Consider the following 17,338-nt stretch of genomic DNA (forward strand, 5'->3'; position numbering starts at 1 on the left):
TACAGCATTTTCAGGACTATAAGTCGCACCTTTTTTCATAGCTTTGGCCGGGGTGCGACTTATATTTATTCTTATATACTTATATTTCGGAGCGATTTATATTTGTTATTTTCACACTTGCAACGGCAGGGGGAGATAAAGGACACTTCAGCTTAACGCAACGCGTAAATTTCCTCGACGCTTGGACATTTATAGAGAGAAAGGTCACGAGTTCAACTGCGCACAATAACAAAGTCTCGTGATGAATGTGATGTTTATCTGCTTTTCTACAACTGTTTACTCAAGTTCACATCGGACGCAAAGAACATGGTGAATAGGTGTACGTATGCTAACGCTAACACCTTCAGCTACATGAGGCACAGACAGAACTGTGGTAAGTGTCTGGTATGTTAACATAACATATGAACAGTTATTCAGATAACTATAGCATAAAGAACATGCTAACAAGTTTAGCAAAGCATCAGTTTTACCCCAAATCACTAAATCTATTGAATTCTTCTTCCTCTGTGTCACTTCTAAACAACTCCACAAACTCCAGAGGAAGAGGAAGTGCAGATTCTTCTTCTGCGTCTGAGCCTAGAGCGCCCTCTTGTGGTTGCCAGTGTGAAAATAATGAATAATATCAAATTTGAGTCGCTCTGGAGTATAAGTCGCACCCCGGCCAAAACTATACTAAAATACAGTATTAGAATTTCACAGTTTTATATCTGTTTTTGGACTGCAGCAACTCATTTGTATTTGTATTGTGTTTTTGAGCCTTTTACAGGAGCGTAACCTCGGTTTACGCTGCCCTTTTAATTTCATACAAACGCATGATTCATCGCCTCCTCTTTCTCTGGAATAATCCATATTTCGACCGAACCCGCGTTTCCATCGCTCATCGATCACGTCGCTGTCATTTTGTGTCAAACGGACGCTGGGCGGGTTTGAAATGAAGACGGATCTGAGCTAAATGAGCCGCATGCCCTCCCATCCTAGTGTTTGAAGTCCATATTAAAGCTTCTCCTGTTTTTTCTAATTCTGACGCAGTTTGGTGGTGTAGAACCTGTGGTAAACATTTATAGCCGTTTTACTTCCGTTAAGTTGCAGTTTGTGAAGAAAGAGCTGAATCCCTCTGTGATGTCATCAGTGTGCGACACAGAGACAGTTTAATGACAAAATACAGGTGTTCTGTGATATTATTGTTTGTCTAAAGAATAAAGTCTGGCAGTAATGTAACACTTGGATACCAGCCGCCATAAAACACCAAAGAAGAAGAAGAAGTCATTCATGTGGATTTCGGCTCTTGTACACAGTCTGGTTGCTAGGTAACAGTAGTTTGACTTCCTGGTTGTAAATCATGACACACTCGGACATTCCATAGCCAGCGGTGGTGGCCGCGAGCGACGGGGGAAAGCGCGACGCCCGCCAGCCTTCTCTCGCCGCAGCGCGCTCGAGCTAACGCGCTAATAACGTGTCATGTGTGATTGATGCGCGCGGACCACGTGATTGGCTGTTCCTGCGGCGTGGCTCCATTATCGAGGGCCCATATGGTCGCGGCTGTTTCGGGCCCTCTCTGTGGAGTTTGCAGATTAAATTATGCGGTTAGCGTTAGCCTGATTGCGGAGCTAACAGGATGATATGGGTTACACGGAACAATGTGTGTGTTTGAAATGATAAACTCTAGAGCGTGACGGGTTTGAGAGAAATCGATTTCACCAGAACAATACGATGTTTAGGATTTTAATTATGCACTTTTGTGTAGCTGAATCTCCATAAAAATATGTTTATTGTTGCACTTAAATGGATATAGAATAGGATGTGTATGTAATTTTAAAGAAGCACTTTGACTTTCTACAAAAGTAAAAATACTGTACAAATTTTGAAGTATAAAGTAAAAGCATGTGTTTGTGTTAAAATGAGACCGAAGCTCTCTCTCTGCGTCTAATGATAGTATTTTAGCAGAACATGTGCCGTTAGCATGCTAATGTTTGTTAGCTTTACCGTGAGCAAAACTCGCTCTGGGCTCAGAAGTTGTGAAAAGTGCTTTTAAACTCATCTCTGTCCACATTTAGGACGTTCGGATGAGGAGAGTGAGTGGTGACGAGTGAAGAACACTTCAGGTGCAGAGCTTCACGGCTCGAGGGCCGGATCAGATTGCTTGGAGGGCCTGATCTGGCCCTCGGGCCTTGAAGACACTGATTCTTACCGTCTTAAAAAGTGAGAACCAGAACGTGTTCATGGATTTGTCCCATTTTCTAAATATAATGTTTATTTGTCTTTGGTCAGAACATGTTAAAGAACACGCCGGACAAACACGTTCATACACCAGCAAAACTATTATACATGTTTCAGTGGTCAGGGAAACCTACGCAGACACAGGGAGAACATGCAAACGCCACACAGACCTGAGATCTGGTTTGGACCTGGTTTAGTCCTGGTTTAGACCTGGTTTAGTCCTGGTTTGGTCCTGGTTTAGTCCTGGTTTAGTCCTGGTTCGGTCCTGGTTTAGTCCTGGTTTGGTCCTTGTTTTATTCTGGGCTTGTCCTAGTTTAATCATGGTATTGATTAAGCCTTTAATTTTTTACCAAACATCTAACATTCGTTGATTGGCCCTGGCACAATAACATTATCCAAAGACAATATTTCATTAGGAATTCTGAGTTGTGAGTGTGTGTGACAGCTGAGGATTAGCATTAGCATTAGCCGAGTTAGCCATTCCAACGTGGTTTTAAATGTTGAATAAAGTTTAACATCCGACAGGTAAAATGGTGATAGTTTCTGTCTGTGAAGCTGCTCCTGAGCCTCAGTGACGCTAATGTCGCTAACGTCAGTGCCAAGCTAACGCCAACACAAGCTAACAGTTCACTCTCAGATGATACTTTATGAACTGTAAATGTAAAGACACTGCCGGATGTTCAGTTTGTCAGTCGTTAATGTTAATGTTAATAAACTGCTCATATTTTGTCGTTAGCGGGAGGTGGCTCGGCCTCGGGGCCTCGGGTGGGAGAGCGCCCCCATGTGGACATCTTCACCCGAGGCAGAGCGGCGGTGCGTTCGGGCGCTGTCCCCGCCGGCTGTGAATGACAGAAGTGTGGCCCTCAGACCTGTGTTTGTCAGACAGCGAGCGAAAAGAGGCAAAAGTGTGACAAATGCGCCGCTCAAGGACGAGAAAACACAAATGTAGGCGCGAGCCTCAAAGGAGTTATATTTAGAGACAATTATTTTCCATTAAATCTGAAGTGGCTGATCTGAAACGATGAAAGGAGGAAGTGCGCGTTCTGTTTGGATCCAACTTTTCTCACAAAAATCTGCTTTTTCTAGACGAAGTGAGGCGGAGCGCGTCGCCCTCGCACAGACGCGGCGCTCGTCCTTAAACGTGACGGGTTCGGGATCGATAAAATGTTCATCTGTGTCCGAGAAGGTCATTTTAACTCATAATTCATGTTATAAGAATGCTAAAAATCAAATATCAAGTGGTGTCTCTCTGCTGTGGCTGCGTGGCCCCTGAGCTGTGATAAAGAGTGTAGTAGTCCTGGCTTAGTCCTGGTTTAGTCCTGGTTTAGTCCTGGTTTAGACCTGGTTTAGTACTGGTTTAGTCCTGGTTTAGACCTGGTTTAGTACTGGTTTAGACCTGGTTTAGTCCTGGTTTAGTCCTGGTTTAGACCTGGTTTAGTACTGGTTTAGAACTGGTTTAGACCTGGTTTAGTACTGGTTTAGAACTGGTTTAGTCCTGGTTTGGACCTGCTTTAGTCCTGGTTTAGTCCTGGTTTAGACCTGGTCTTGGTTCACTTACTTGTTTGCTTGTATTTTTATCTAAAGCACTGCTGCCCTCTGGTGGTCTAATGTTGTCATCACTGAAGTCTGACTAAAAACAGTTTTTACTGTTTTTATTTAAAGAAATGTCCAAAATAGAAATCCACGCTTGTTTGTCACGTCTTTGGAATCACAGCTCAAATCTATGAATCTACAACAAAAAGATCATTTCACGGGAGTTAGTTGACGGCGACAGAGAAGACGTTGGACTTTGTGTCAGTTATTTGTGTCATGTGGATCGGTCATTACAAACACATGAACCATAAACCTGACCTCTGATTGGTCCGTTCTGCTGATCACGGTCAGAATCAGAATAAGAAAAGGTTTATTGACATTTTGTCAATGAACAAAATTCACAAACATAAGAACTTGTCCTGATGATCGGTGAAACACAAAACAATACAACAATGAATAAGTTAATGTTGAATAACAATAAGCTATCAGATTTTTAAAATAAGTTAAAATAAATTTTAAAATAGGCTTGATATGTACTCAAATTTATAGTTGTACTGATATACAGAGATACAGTGCAGAAAGTGACCAGTGAGCGATTAAATGATGGTTAAAGTGACTTTAAGTGTTCATTAGTCCAGCGGGATTCGCACCCATGTTCTCCGCCACCACAAGTCAAGACCTTAACGACCAGGCCGACACGTCTGAAGATTTGCCGCTGCGAGACATGTGCCTCCACCCTACCAGTGTCACAAAATGGTAAGAACGCTTTATCTCTAACCGCAAGTGATTTGGGCCGCCATGAGGGCCGCCATATTGGACTCTGTAACTTCCGGACCAATAACTTATGTCCCAATTCCATCTATGGGCTAGTGCCGACCGTAGCTTCTGGCCTGAGGGGAGTGGCCTCCTGCCTGAGGGGAGTGGCTTCCTGTCTGAGGGGAGTGACCTCCTGCCTGAGGGGAGTGGCCTCCTGGAGTTGTGGCCAAAGGTGCAGCAGTTTGTGTACAGGGAAAAGAGCAGAGGGGAAAGTACACAGCCCTGTGGAGTTCCTGTGCTGATAGTCCCAGTGTCTGAGACATTCTTCCCCAGGCGCACGCACTGCCTCTGATCCGTCAGGAAGTCAGTGATCCAGGTGGAGTCAGGCACGTTGAGCTTGGAGAGCTTGTCCTGGAGCAGAGCGGGTGGTGTTGAATGCAGAGCTGAAGTCCACAAACAGGATCCTGGCGTAGGTTCCCGGGGAGACCAGATGCTGCAGGGTGAAATGGAGAGCCAGGTTGATATAGGTGAACTGCAGGGGGTCCAGCAGGGGGTCCAGCAGGGGGTCCAGCAGGGGGTCCAGCAGGGGGGGTGAAGCACTTGAGGTGGGGGAGGACCAGGTGCTCAAATGACTTCCCAATCACATGTTTTTGCCTCGATCATGATGTCATCACAAATGACATGTGATAAAAGATGTTTAGTGAAAATGAACGCTTGAAATAAAAATGACACCAGGACAAGGCTCTTGAAAGTCAACCGTTTATTTTCTTCTTTCACAAATGAGAAACTGTCAATAGCAAAAAAAGACACATATCGGTCCAGAAAAGAAATGAGGAGGGAAAGTTGAGCTAATACAGAGTTGATCTGATTTAATTATCTAATTATTAGCTAAAATAAAACACAGAAAGGTGTATTTCTTATATTTATTTCTTATATATCATTTGGCCCACAATTTGACAAAAGAGTTTGGTTTGATGGAACACTGTGGCTCATGCACTGAGAGGCGTAACTTAACCTCCTTTCTTAAACGCTCCACGTTTGTTTGTATTTTGTGCTGAGTCAGTTCAGGTGAACAGAGAACTACAGAGAACTACACAGACGTGGAAATATTAATACATTTAAAAGGTTTTTTTGATCTTGAGAAGTTTATTTTGTTATTAAGTCTAATACAATATTTTTCAGTTCCAAATACCTATGACTAAATGTTTTGCTCTGTAGATGAACTGAAGTTGTAATGCACATAAACTGAAGCACAGTGTTGGTGAAATTACACTGGATTTTCTTAATACTTTTCAGTTTATGAGAACAAACGTTTTGCAATTTATTTTAATTGATCCAGTAATTGCTTCAAAAACAGCGTAGGCTATATAAAGCTATTTTTTCTTATATTCGTAAATGTTTTATGTTTTACGTTATGTTCGGCCCGCGACACAAAATGAGTTTGACACCCCTGGTTTACACGATCAACACTATAAATATAACTTGATTAGCACAAATTAATGACTAATTATTTAATGCTATAACTTGATAATGAATACATCGTGTATGTTGTGTGGTGTATGAACCAGGCTGTGTCGGGGTGAGGTGGAAGCAGAAGAACAGCAGGAAAGAGAAGAAGGATAGAGTCTTTGATGAAGGAGCTGAATCTTCAGCCTGCTGCTGATTCACTGCGTCACTGCAGCAATGGTTTACACCACAGCTTTCTTCAGGAGTTCTGTTGCAGCTGCCGTCAACATCTCCAGCAGGAACAAAAGAACCTTCACTCCCGAAGAACGCTGCCGTTCTGGAAAGAGTTGCCTCAAATATCTTTGAGCTAAAGTGAAAACGAGCACCGCCACGAGAAGCACCAGAAAGTACCTGTGGAACACAGAAGAAGTAAATACAAGCAAGTAGGGCATACTTACAACGAATGAATAATGCTACGTCCGAAGGCAACATACATGAAATAGAGTTGGGACATTGGAGCAGTGAATTTCTCCATAGATTTCATCAGGTGTTCTGTTGCAGCTGCCGTCAACATCTCGAGTAGGAACAAAAGAACCTTCACTCCTGGAGAACGTTGAGTTTCTGGAAAGAGTCGCTTCAGACCACATTGAGCTGAAGTGAAAACAAGCACCGCCATGAGAAGCACCAGAAAGTACCTGTGGAACACAGAAGAAGTAAATTAAGTAAATACAAGCAAGTAGTCAACAATGTACACAAGTAAGAGTAAAGTAATGTGACTGAATAATATTATTAAGTAGAAGTACAAAGTAGTGGTCCAAGAAAGGAGACTCTGATCAGCCGAGTCATCAGAGCTCACATGAACACGCGTACAAACGCATATCCGCCCTTCGTTTCATAAAAAGTATTGTGTCTACACATAATCGTCCACACAAAGGACACATATGTGACATGTGTTCATTTATTGTCGCAGATAGTGACGTTTGGGAACTTAAAAGGCTGTTTATCCATGTCCACACTCAAACAATCTTCACTTTGGCCAGAGTTTTCCAAAAGCAGTTTTCAAGGGCTTTTGTCGTCCAGTTATGTGTGGACGACAGGTCAAAATATAGAAAAATATATGCGTTTTATCAGTGGACATGGCCTAAATATGAATATTGTACTAAAGCTACGACAGCTAACACCAGCCATGACCTCACCAGAGTCCAGCAGGAGCGAACGCCTCCATCGACTGTTTGAAAAACACAATCACGAGCCACTCCAGAACGAACCTGTGGAACAGAAGAAGTAAAGACAAGCGAGTAGTCAACAATGTACTCAAGTAATGTTACTGAAGAATATTATTATGCAGAAGTACAAAGTAGTGGTCCTCGAAATGAGACTCTGATCAGAATTTAATTTGAATAAATAAAGCACAAAATCTGTTATTTTCAAACAAAATGAGGAAAAACTCAATAATCACTGAAGGACCAAGAAACACAAATAACACTTAAATCCTCAGCTAAACCCTGAAAGTCATCTGTTCAAATGTAAATATTGGTTTGATGTTAAATGCTTTTGGATAAATGTCCTTAAATGTCATGTAGTGATGACCAGCCGGTTTCTCCTCAGCCGGGTCATCACATGAACACACAGATTTTTATAAACGCATATTCACCGCTATTCAGTTTATCAAAAGTATTGCGTACGTTTTAGAAACATGTCCCTCCACATAAAGGATGCATATGTGACGTGTGTGACATGTACTCATTCACGATCTTTTAGTCACCTGCAGAGGGTGATCCGTACTTTTATCTACTTTTACTTGTAATGCACTGTACACTGGGATCAGACAAGCTAACAAGCTAACAGCTAACAAGCTAACCTGTCACGCATACAGTTAGTTCAAAATCTATTTTATGCTCACTGCACTGGCTCCTCATTCATTTTAGAGTTAATTTTAAATTGTATTGTTTGTTTTAAAGTGCTTCATTGTTCCTTACACTCCTGCGCTCGCTGAGGTCTGAGGTCTGAGGGCCAGTTCCAACTTCTTGTCCCAAAAACTGGGGCGACCACCAACATTTAACCCGCCATATTTTGTATTGTTACATTAACATATTTTACTTGTGCTTGTTTCGTACTCTGTGCAGCACTTTGGAGACTTTGTGTTGGTAAAATGTATAAATAAAGATGGATTGGACTGTTGCAGACAGTGAGGTTTGGGAACTTAAAAGGCTGTTTATCCGTGTCCACACTCAAACAATCTTCACTTTGGTCAGAGTTTTCCAAAAGCACCGTTTTCAAGTACATAATCTTCCGGTTATGTGTGGACGACAGGTCAAAATATAAAAAAACATATGCATTTTATCAGTGGACATGGCCTAAATATGAATATTGTACTAAAGCTAAAACAACTAACACCAGTCATGACCTCACCAGAGTCCAGCAGGAGCGAACTCCTCCATCGACAAGTAAAACACACCCAGGAGCTTCTGGAGGATGGACCTGTGGAACAGAAGAAGTAAAGAAGCAAAAGTAAACAGAGTTAACAATGTACTGAAAGAAGAGTAGAATAATGTTACTAAGTAAGTACATAGTACAAAGTACACAGTACACAGCAGTGTACAAGAAAAAAATATTGTAAAAACTCTTGCTGAAGTCAGAATAACTGCACATTTGGTTGTAAGAGTCACACTGACTCTTCCAACCAAATGTTTGGTCAAAAAAGTGAATATTTAGAATAACATAATATTCGTGAGTTTAGTTTTCAAACTGGAATAATTTCTAAAAATGCAATATTTTGTCATAACTTTTTACTAAATTGAAATAATGCAGTAAAACCATATTTAACTATTTCATAACAAGTATAAGTTTGTCAAAGAGATCAGATTAAAGTCCTTTAGCCACAGAGTTCATCAAACTAAACGTCACACAATTCATTTCATAAAGTTCACATTTTAATAAGGGGATTTTCAACAGTTTGAGACTAAAACACAGATTTGGTCAGAACTTTATCTCCATTTCCTGGTTCGACTGGACAAAGAGAAACAGCTCAGACTTTCACTCTTTCATTTGGAACGTTTGACATTTGTCTGAACCTCAGATTTATAATTATGAAGTCAATGTGAAAGACAAAACCTTAAATAACGCACAAAATCTGGTACTTACAAGAAACACACATCATTTATAGTCAACATAAAGTATTGAACATATTATTATTCATATTACTCGAGTAACAGTGAAAGTGTGCATTTGTATTTACCAAAGGGAATGTAACTACGTAATATCAACCTTGGATTCAATAAAATAATGATGGAAATGTGTATTTCATATGCTTTCATTTTCAGATTCATTTTTTTAATTTCTAAAATACTAATAAATAATAATAAACGTAAAATACTCTGATGTATTTAAATTACCTTAGGTTAGCACCACGATCTCCATCACCTATGAAAAAAGCAACAACATAATGACTTATAATTCATTTTTAGTTAAATAAGTGTGTTCAGTTCCACTTACTAATGTCAGGCTCATCCACCTCCTCCTGGACATTTCCATCTGGTATGTCCAGTACGTGGTGGGGGACATTTCCATCTGGTATGTCCAGTACGTGGTGGGGGACATTTCCATCTGGTATGTCCAGTACGTGGTGGGGGACATTTCCATCTGGTATGTCCAGTACGTGGTGGGGGACATTTCCATCTGGTATGCCCAGTACGTGGTGGGGGACATTTCCATCTGGTATGTCCAGTACGTGGTGGGGGACATTTCCATCTGGTATGTCCAGTACGTGGTGGGGGACATTTCCATCTGGTATGTCCAGTACGTGGTGGGGGACATTTCCATCTGGTATGTCCAGTACGTGGTGGGGGACATTTCCATCTGGTATTTCCAGTACGTGGTGGGGGACATTTCCATCTGGTATTTCCAGTACGTGGTGGGGGACATTTCCATCTGGTATGTCCAGTACGTGGTGGGGGACATTTCCATCTGGTATGTCCAGTACGTGGTGGGGGACATTTCCATCTGGTATGTCCACCACCTCCTGGCCATTTTCATCCAGCATGTCCACCACCTCCTCCTCTGCACCCGTCTTGGCCGACGCCTCCTGAAGCCTGAGCGCCACGTGAGCGTTTCCGCGTCTCACAAAGCGCTACTTTACTTTAGTCAAATTTATATAAACTCTGGCTCAACCGAACCATCAAAGTCAGCGGTTTGAATTAAAATATCGTACGGAAGCTAGGTATATGAAGGTTAAAACGACAATGACGCAGTTGCAAACTCCGCCACAACTCATCCGCCTTCAACTTACGTTATACCGCTTGATATATTTGGATTTATTCAAATATAGGATTACAAACACGCACAGAGCACGTAACAACTGGAGGAAAACCAGTTGTTAGAGAAAGATGATGGCGCTGAACTGGACCGGTTTGGGAAAGGGGGACGATACGGAAACGTGGCCTTTATAAAGAGTGACGCAACTGGAGGAAAACCAATGAAAGATACAGGCGCTCAAAAGAGGGCGTGAGGGAAACAGGTGTGTTTTAAAGAGACAGTGACAGCTGCTGGAATAGTTTTATTTATTCATTACAAAATCACGTTTATTCACATATATCACAGCCAAACTTACACCGCACAAAACATCAACACTATGAATAACTATTGTTTTGAGTCATTTCTGGTAGTTTATATCCTGGAAAATTAAAGCATTTGTTTATGAACTAAAAAGGTAGTGTAAATAATATGTATTTTTTTAGAACAAATTTTGAAAAATATTTAAATGGTGTTTTGGGATTTTACATTTTCCTTTCACTCACCCAAATTAAAATGTATTTTCTTCCCCCATATCAATATTTTCTTTAGCTCAACCTAGAATATTTAAACGGACAAATGTGACGTATATTTAAATATGGTCAAGGTTGACTCAGAGAACCAGGAACAGACTGGAGACTCAGAGAACCAGGAACAGACTGGAGACTCAGAGAACCAGGAACAGACTGGAGACTCAGAGAACCAGGAACAGACTGGAGACTCAGAGAACCAGGAACAGACTGGAGACTCAGAGAACCAGGAACAGACTGGAGACTCAGAGAACCAGGAACAGACTGGAGACTCAGAGAACCAGGAACAGACTGGAGACTCAGAGAACCAGGAACAGACTGGAGACTCAGAGAACCAGGAACAGACTGGAGACTCAGAGAACCAGGAACAGACTGGAGACTCAGAGAACCAGGAACAGACTGGAGACTCAGAGAACCAGGAACAGACTGGAGAGGCAAACAAGAAAATGTCTCTCTCTTTTCCCTTTGTTTACAGTTTGTTGTCGTGGTGAGAAGGCCAGTTCCTCGACGCGAGTCCACTAAATATAGAGATAAAACAAAGACATTAAAATGCAATTTAAATATGTAAACTTATAACCACGGGAACTACAGGCCACAGCACCCCCCTGTACAGTTTTACAGAGACAGTATTGTATCATCCATCCCAACCTCATCCCTAATGGGCAGAGTTTGAGCAGAATCCTTTCTTTGTGCCTTCTCTCTGGGGTGGGCCTATCTTAATTAGCTTACACAGATTAGGCTTCATTAGTCCAGAAGTTAAACACATCGCAACTCTATGCAAAAAATACAATTTCAACATACAGCACCCTCTTCCAAAATTATGCTCCCGGGCTATGTGTAAACTTAGTCCACAAAAATAATGTGTAAACTCAGTCCACAAAAATAGAATCCACGGGTATATTCCAAGGTTTTCAGAGTACGAGTCAGTGTATCCACTAGCAGGGGACATTATGTAGGATATAATGTATGTGTGGGGAGCGGCTGCAGCGCCTCCTACCGCACTGGCAGATGTTTGCACTCTCTCGGTTCGTTCTGTTTCTTTAGCTCGCCATCCAGTTCTGGAACCTGGCCTGTTCAAAACAGGACCATGAATAAACAACAAAAATATTATTAATTAATAATAATAATTCAACAATTCAACGATACAATATTTGATGTCATCTGTTCATCTCAATCAGTAATTAATATTCCCAGTGTTTGGGCATAAATAGTTAGTGTTGAGCATAAAGTGAAATTAACTTTTAATAATTTAACTTTAAATCATTAGATTTCAGTGTCAGATTTAGCAAAAGTTGAAGTGCTAAAATGATACAGTTTAACATGAACGAGTGCAGCCAGCGCCCGCACCGCCTGACAAGTCTGTTAACTGATTCAATCAACAGTAGCATAGCATGTTAGCTTCGAACAATAACAAAGCACTCACCAGGTCCACTTTAAGTATATCAGTCAAACAAAACACAAGATCACAGGCAGAGGCATCTGCAAAGTCGATGGCATAACAGTGAATAAGCAGAATATCCGTAAAATGTAATGTTTAGAGGGCTAACCGCCTACCTGCAGCCGCTTAACAACCTCGAGGCCCACACTCCTCCCGAACAACAGCGCGCGGCCATGTTTTAAAGAGCTTAGCGCCGCAAATCTCGCGATACGTGTGCGAAGTCTCGCAATAGTTCGGCAGAGACGGACCAGGCAGGCAAAAATGAAGCAAAGGGACCAGGCAGGCAAAACGGAGGCAGAAACGGTCCAGGAGCAGAAAATCACCTGGGTTACAACTACTTGAAATAAAAGTTTTCCTCAGTTGCCCCTGTCCGTGCCCCCAGAGTGTGCTAATTAGATACGTCCCTGTACTGGCCATAGGGGGCACCGGGGGGTGGGCCGGTGCACTTTTGGGCCGGTCACTGTCAGACTTCAGCGGCCCACTCTCAGTCAGCTTTCTCTTCCTCTGACAGATATGGCCCGGCCCGTTATCACCCGGGGCGGCCTATGTCAGCCAACAGAACAATGATGGACGCATGGTTTTATGTGGTTATTCACTTACTATAGCATTTACCAAACCCCCCAGTGCCCCCTACAGCCAGTAAAGGCCGACCTAAGCCATGAGCTGGGACACTGGACACTGTTTGGCAGATTGTTTTATTTTTTACCTTGGACAAAGTTTTCCTTTAAACAATAAATACTGGAACAACTTCAGAAAAAAGACTAAAGACTGTGTAAAGTAGCACCAGGACTTAAACATGTACGAGACGCTTTATCTGAGCAGATAGTCACACTGGACAATGTCAGTGTCGCCTCCAGTTCTACTGTAAGAAACCTCAGAGTCTTATTTGACCAGGAGCTTTCATTTAAAGCTCATATAAATCAAGCATGTAAAACAGCCTATACCATCTGCATAATATAGATAAAATCAGAAGAATCCGGCCTAAAAGTGATGCTGAAAAACGTATCCATGCATTTGTAACGTCTAGATTAGACTGCTGTAACTCTTGAATTGCTTGAATTGTGCTCTATACATAAAGTTTGATTGACACATGTAACTCACACTTCATTTAGGTTTTGTCCAGTAATTAAAACATGTTAAATAAGGCAGGCAAAAAGACATCCCTTATGACAAGTGCATGTTGTTTCTATGTTAGAAAGTTATTTTGGTGGCAGACTTTTCAGAATGACTTCACTTCTGACATAAATTACTTGTTTGTGCCTGGTCAATGTAATTAAAACCATGTCATTAAGAAGAGTGATTGTATTTCTGGATGTTGTTATCCCTGTGTCAAGATGTGAGTCAAACTATGCAAACATGTTCAGGGAAAGCGAAATGGAAAGGGCATTATCATAATAATCTGTGCTTTAACATGAACCAATTTGACAAACAAATTTTCAAGGCGCGTTCAAAGACGACAGAAGAGCGGCTGAAGGAAACGTCCCGGGACACTTGAGACACGCTTGAATGTAACCAAATCTTAATTCAACCATTGCGTGTGTGACCAACAATAAACGAGAGTCTGGAGCTCAGAGGAAATCATGTTGTGGAATTTTTGCAAACAATTACAATCAATTAGGTTGATTCTTGGAAAATAATTCTCAATTAACATAATCAAAACGATTTTACCCTCTATTTTGCCTAATTTATATAACTTTTTTCCCTTTAATCAGTAAATTCTAAGTAATCTATAATAAAACCGACACAATTGTTAAATCTGCCTCCAATCTCGTTTATGCCTCGAATGGCCTCAGGTTTTACTTCTTACTTATGTAACATATGATTTTGTTTAATATTAATTTCTGTTTGATTTACTTGGGGAATTTATTATTTGATTATAGTGTGTTGCACTTATTTTATTTTGGGAACATTTATTCTGTATATTGTTTCAGTACAACCCTTTTTGTTGACGCACAGGAGTCGAGTTGAGAGTTGAGAGCACGTGAAATAAAGAGACGGCTGCTCAAACACTGTCCTGCCGTGTTGGTCTATTTTGGCACAGGAAAATAACAGAAAACCCACAACATTATAAACTCAACTGTAACCTGCAATACCCACTGCCTCAGAGACTGGTGAGCCACAAGAAATAAGGGTTACAGATTGGTAGCAGCGGTGTTTTTCTTGCTTGTTTTCGGCTGTGCTAATTTGCCAAGGCAGTCAGCTAGCTTCGGCGGTGGCTCACTTGTTCGGGAATATACAAGATTACCATCACTGGTTATTTTTGTGAAGACCCAGAGTTCCACCTGCTTGTTTTAGCTGGACAGTTTTTCAGTATGTCGCAGCAACAGCCAGATGACGGCGTTGAGGACAACAACGCACATGTTAATGGCGATGCTGGTTTGGCGGGAGACTCTCCAAAGACTGTAATTCATTACCGCATGGATTTGCCGCCATGTTTCCACGGCGATGGTAAGGACAAGGAAAGTTTTGCTCTATGGAAAACCAGATTGTAGCTAGCAGTTAAAGCCTGCGCTGATGGACAGAAGCTGGATACAGCCACAATACTTCCCACTCCCCTTAGTGGAGATGCGTTAGCATATTGGCTATCTTTGTCACCAGCTGTGAAACAGGACTATGACCAATGTACAGCTAAGCTTAATGACGTTTTCGGCAGAAAGGAATTTTTGCTTCATTTTCAAACTTTTGTTAATGCAAGACAACGCCTGTCCAAAGAACCGTTGGAAGTTTATGCTGCTGAAGTTACAAGGTTAGTGCTGGAAGCTTTTCCGAACTACGGAGAGCCAGCCATTGCCATGGAACGCTTTAGAAGATTTATTGCTGGATTAGACCCCATTCTCCAATGGAAATGTCACGAGCATGGCGCAGCGACGTTAGAAGATGCGCTGGCGATTGCATGTAAATGGGAACGTGCTCAGGAGGCTTTAAGACTCCTTCCACCATCATTCCCAGTGACGAACACACCATATGCAACAACACTTGCAACCAGAGAAGAGCCGCTGTCTGCTATGGTTTCCACCAAAAATGAAAAGAACCAGGCAGATTGCTCCAACGAACTGCTTGATGCTATTAAGCAACTTTCCAGAGATTTTCAAACTCTGAAGACGCATGTTAAACAGGGACATGATGTGAACCACCGTGATGTTCCTGACCACTTCCGAGGTGACCGTAGCAGGGAGAGGTATCGGCGTACCCCATCCGTGTCTCCTATCCGGGACGCCCGCTCCTCTACACCAACCTGTCACCGGCCCAGCAGTGGATCCTACAGCGACTACGGGTTCTCCAGGCGCTCACCGGACCATCACAACCGTCGGCGCTCACCAGACCATCACAACCGCTGGCGCTCACCGGACCATCACAACCGTCGGCGCTCACCAGACCATCACAACTGCTGGCGCTCACCAGATCATCTCGACTGTCGGCGATCGCCAGATCACCTCGACCGTCGGCAGTCTTCGGGACCTGCACCTACTCCTCGTCACCAGGACCATCAATCCAGCTACGTGAGGCACTCTAGACCCCGGAGCCCAGAGGGATGGCATCCTTCCCATCACCATGGTGATAAGTCCTCCACTTACCATGACTATGACTCTACTTCTGGTGCAGGTAGACACAGATCCCCCTCAGCACGCTCAGGCAGGGATAAATATGACAGAAACCACCGTGTGACCTTTAGTGACGATCACTACAGTCAGGGAAACGAGTGACAGTAGACACCGAGGGCCAAGTGTCTGCTTCTAGTGATCAGGCCCACATTCTATCAATAGGACAAACCAAACGTAAGACATTCACACGTAATGTATTGGCCATTATTGAAAATGTTGCTACCAAAGTGTACTGGCTAGATTCACATCTATGCTGGACCATGAGTGTCACCCCCTGCAGGACACTCTGTCCGCTCTGGAGAGCAGCTTCAGTGACAGACTGATCCACCCTCGCTGTGTAAAGGAAAGGTTCCGTAGGTCTTTCCTTCCTGCTGCTGTCAGACTTTATAACAAAAACTGTTAGTACTGAACACTCGCAATACTGACCTAATCTAATACTGATGTGCAATTCTGTCATATGTGCAATTGCTGTTGGAATTCATGTGCAATTCATGTGCAATTACTGTAAAATTCATGTGCAATCTATGTGCTGTCGTGACACATATTCATGTGCAATTACTGTCGGGATCACATGCAATGGTATTTATTTATTTATTTGTCTATGGGAGTTTTTATTTATTTATAGGAGATCTTCTACTGAAAGTGTTTTTCAGACTTCCTATAAGTGATCTGTTCTTCTGTATCTACCTCTGTATCTACCTGCGTTGCACCAATGAAATTTCCCCATGTGGGACAATAAAGGAATATCTTATCTTATCTTATCTTACATAGATTCTGGTTCAGACATCTCACTGATTAGTGAAGCATTTAGAATGTCAATTCCCTCTCTGAGAACAAAACCTTTACAGCGACCTCCAGTTGTCCCTAGAGCTGTGACTGGTGACTACTTGGACAATCTCACAGTAAACATGAGGTTAGGCAGTGAGATGTTCTCTCACACTGTCCAAGTAGTCAGGAATGTCACACAGCCTGTTATATTAGGCTGGGACTTTCTTTTTGCACATTTTGCAATCATTGATTTAAAGGAAGGCATGCTCACAGTGGGTAATCGAGCCAAAGTTCCTCTTTTGTCCGCTGCAGAGACTGCCCCTTTGAGTTGCAATGCCATTACTGTGACACCACTTCTTGTGCCTGCAATGTCACAAATGACTGTTCTGGCAAAAGTCCAACCCACTATCGGTGTATCCGACTTTAACACGACCTACGTAGGTGTTATTGAACCAGAACTAACTATTTCCCAGGGCTTACTGGCTGCACGCACAGTTGCTCCAGTTCAGGCTGGGTTGACTTATGTTAGAGTCATGAATCCAACTACCTCTGACTTACAGGTGCCCAGTGACACTAAACTAGGTGATTTTTATCCTATAGGCCAAGATAGTGATGACGACTACTGCATTGTTGAGGGAAATGTAGATGCAGTCACTACCCAGATTGACACCACTGAGCAGTTACTGCCAGATGTTAACATTGATGACTCTGCTCTGACTGCTGATCAGAAACAACAGCTCCAGGCTTTACTTATGTCT

The sequence above is a fragment of the Eucyclogobius newberryi genome, unplaced genomic scaffold (genome assembly GCF_026437365.1).
Source record: "Eucyclogobius newberryi isolate DKJ021-1_F unplaced genomic scaffold, fEucNew1.0.hap1 SCAF_20, whole genome shotgun sequence".
NCBI classification, from domain to species: domain Eukaryota; kingdom Metazoa; phylum Chordata; class Actinopteri; order Gobiiformes; family Gobiidae; genus Eucyclogobius; species Eucyclogobius newberryi.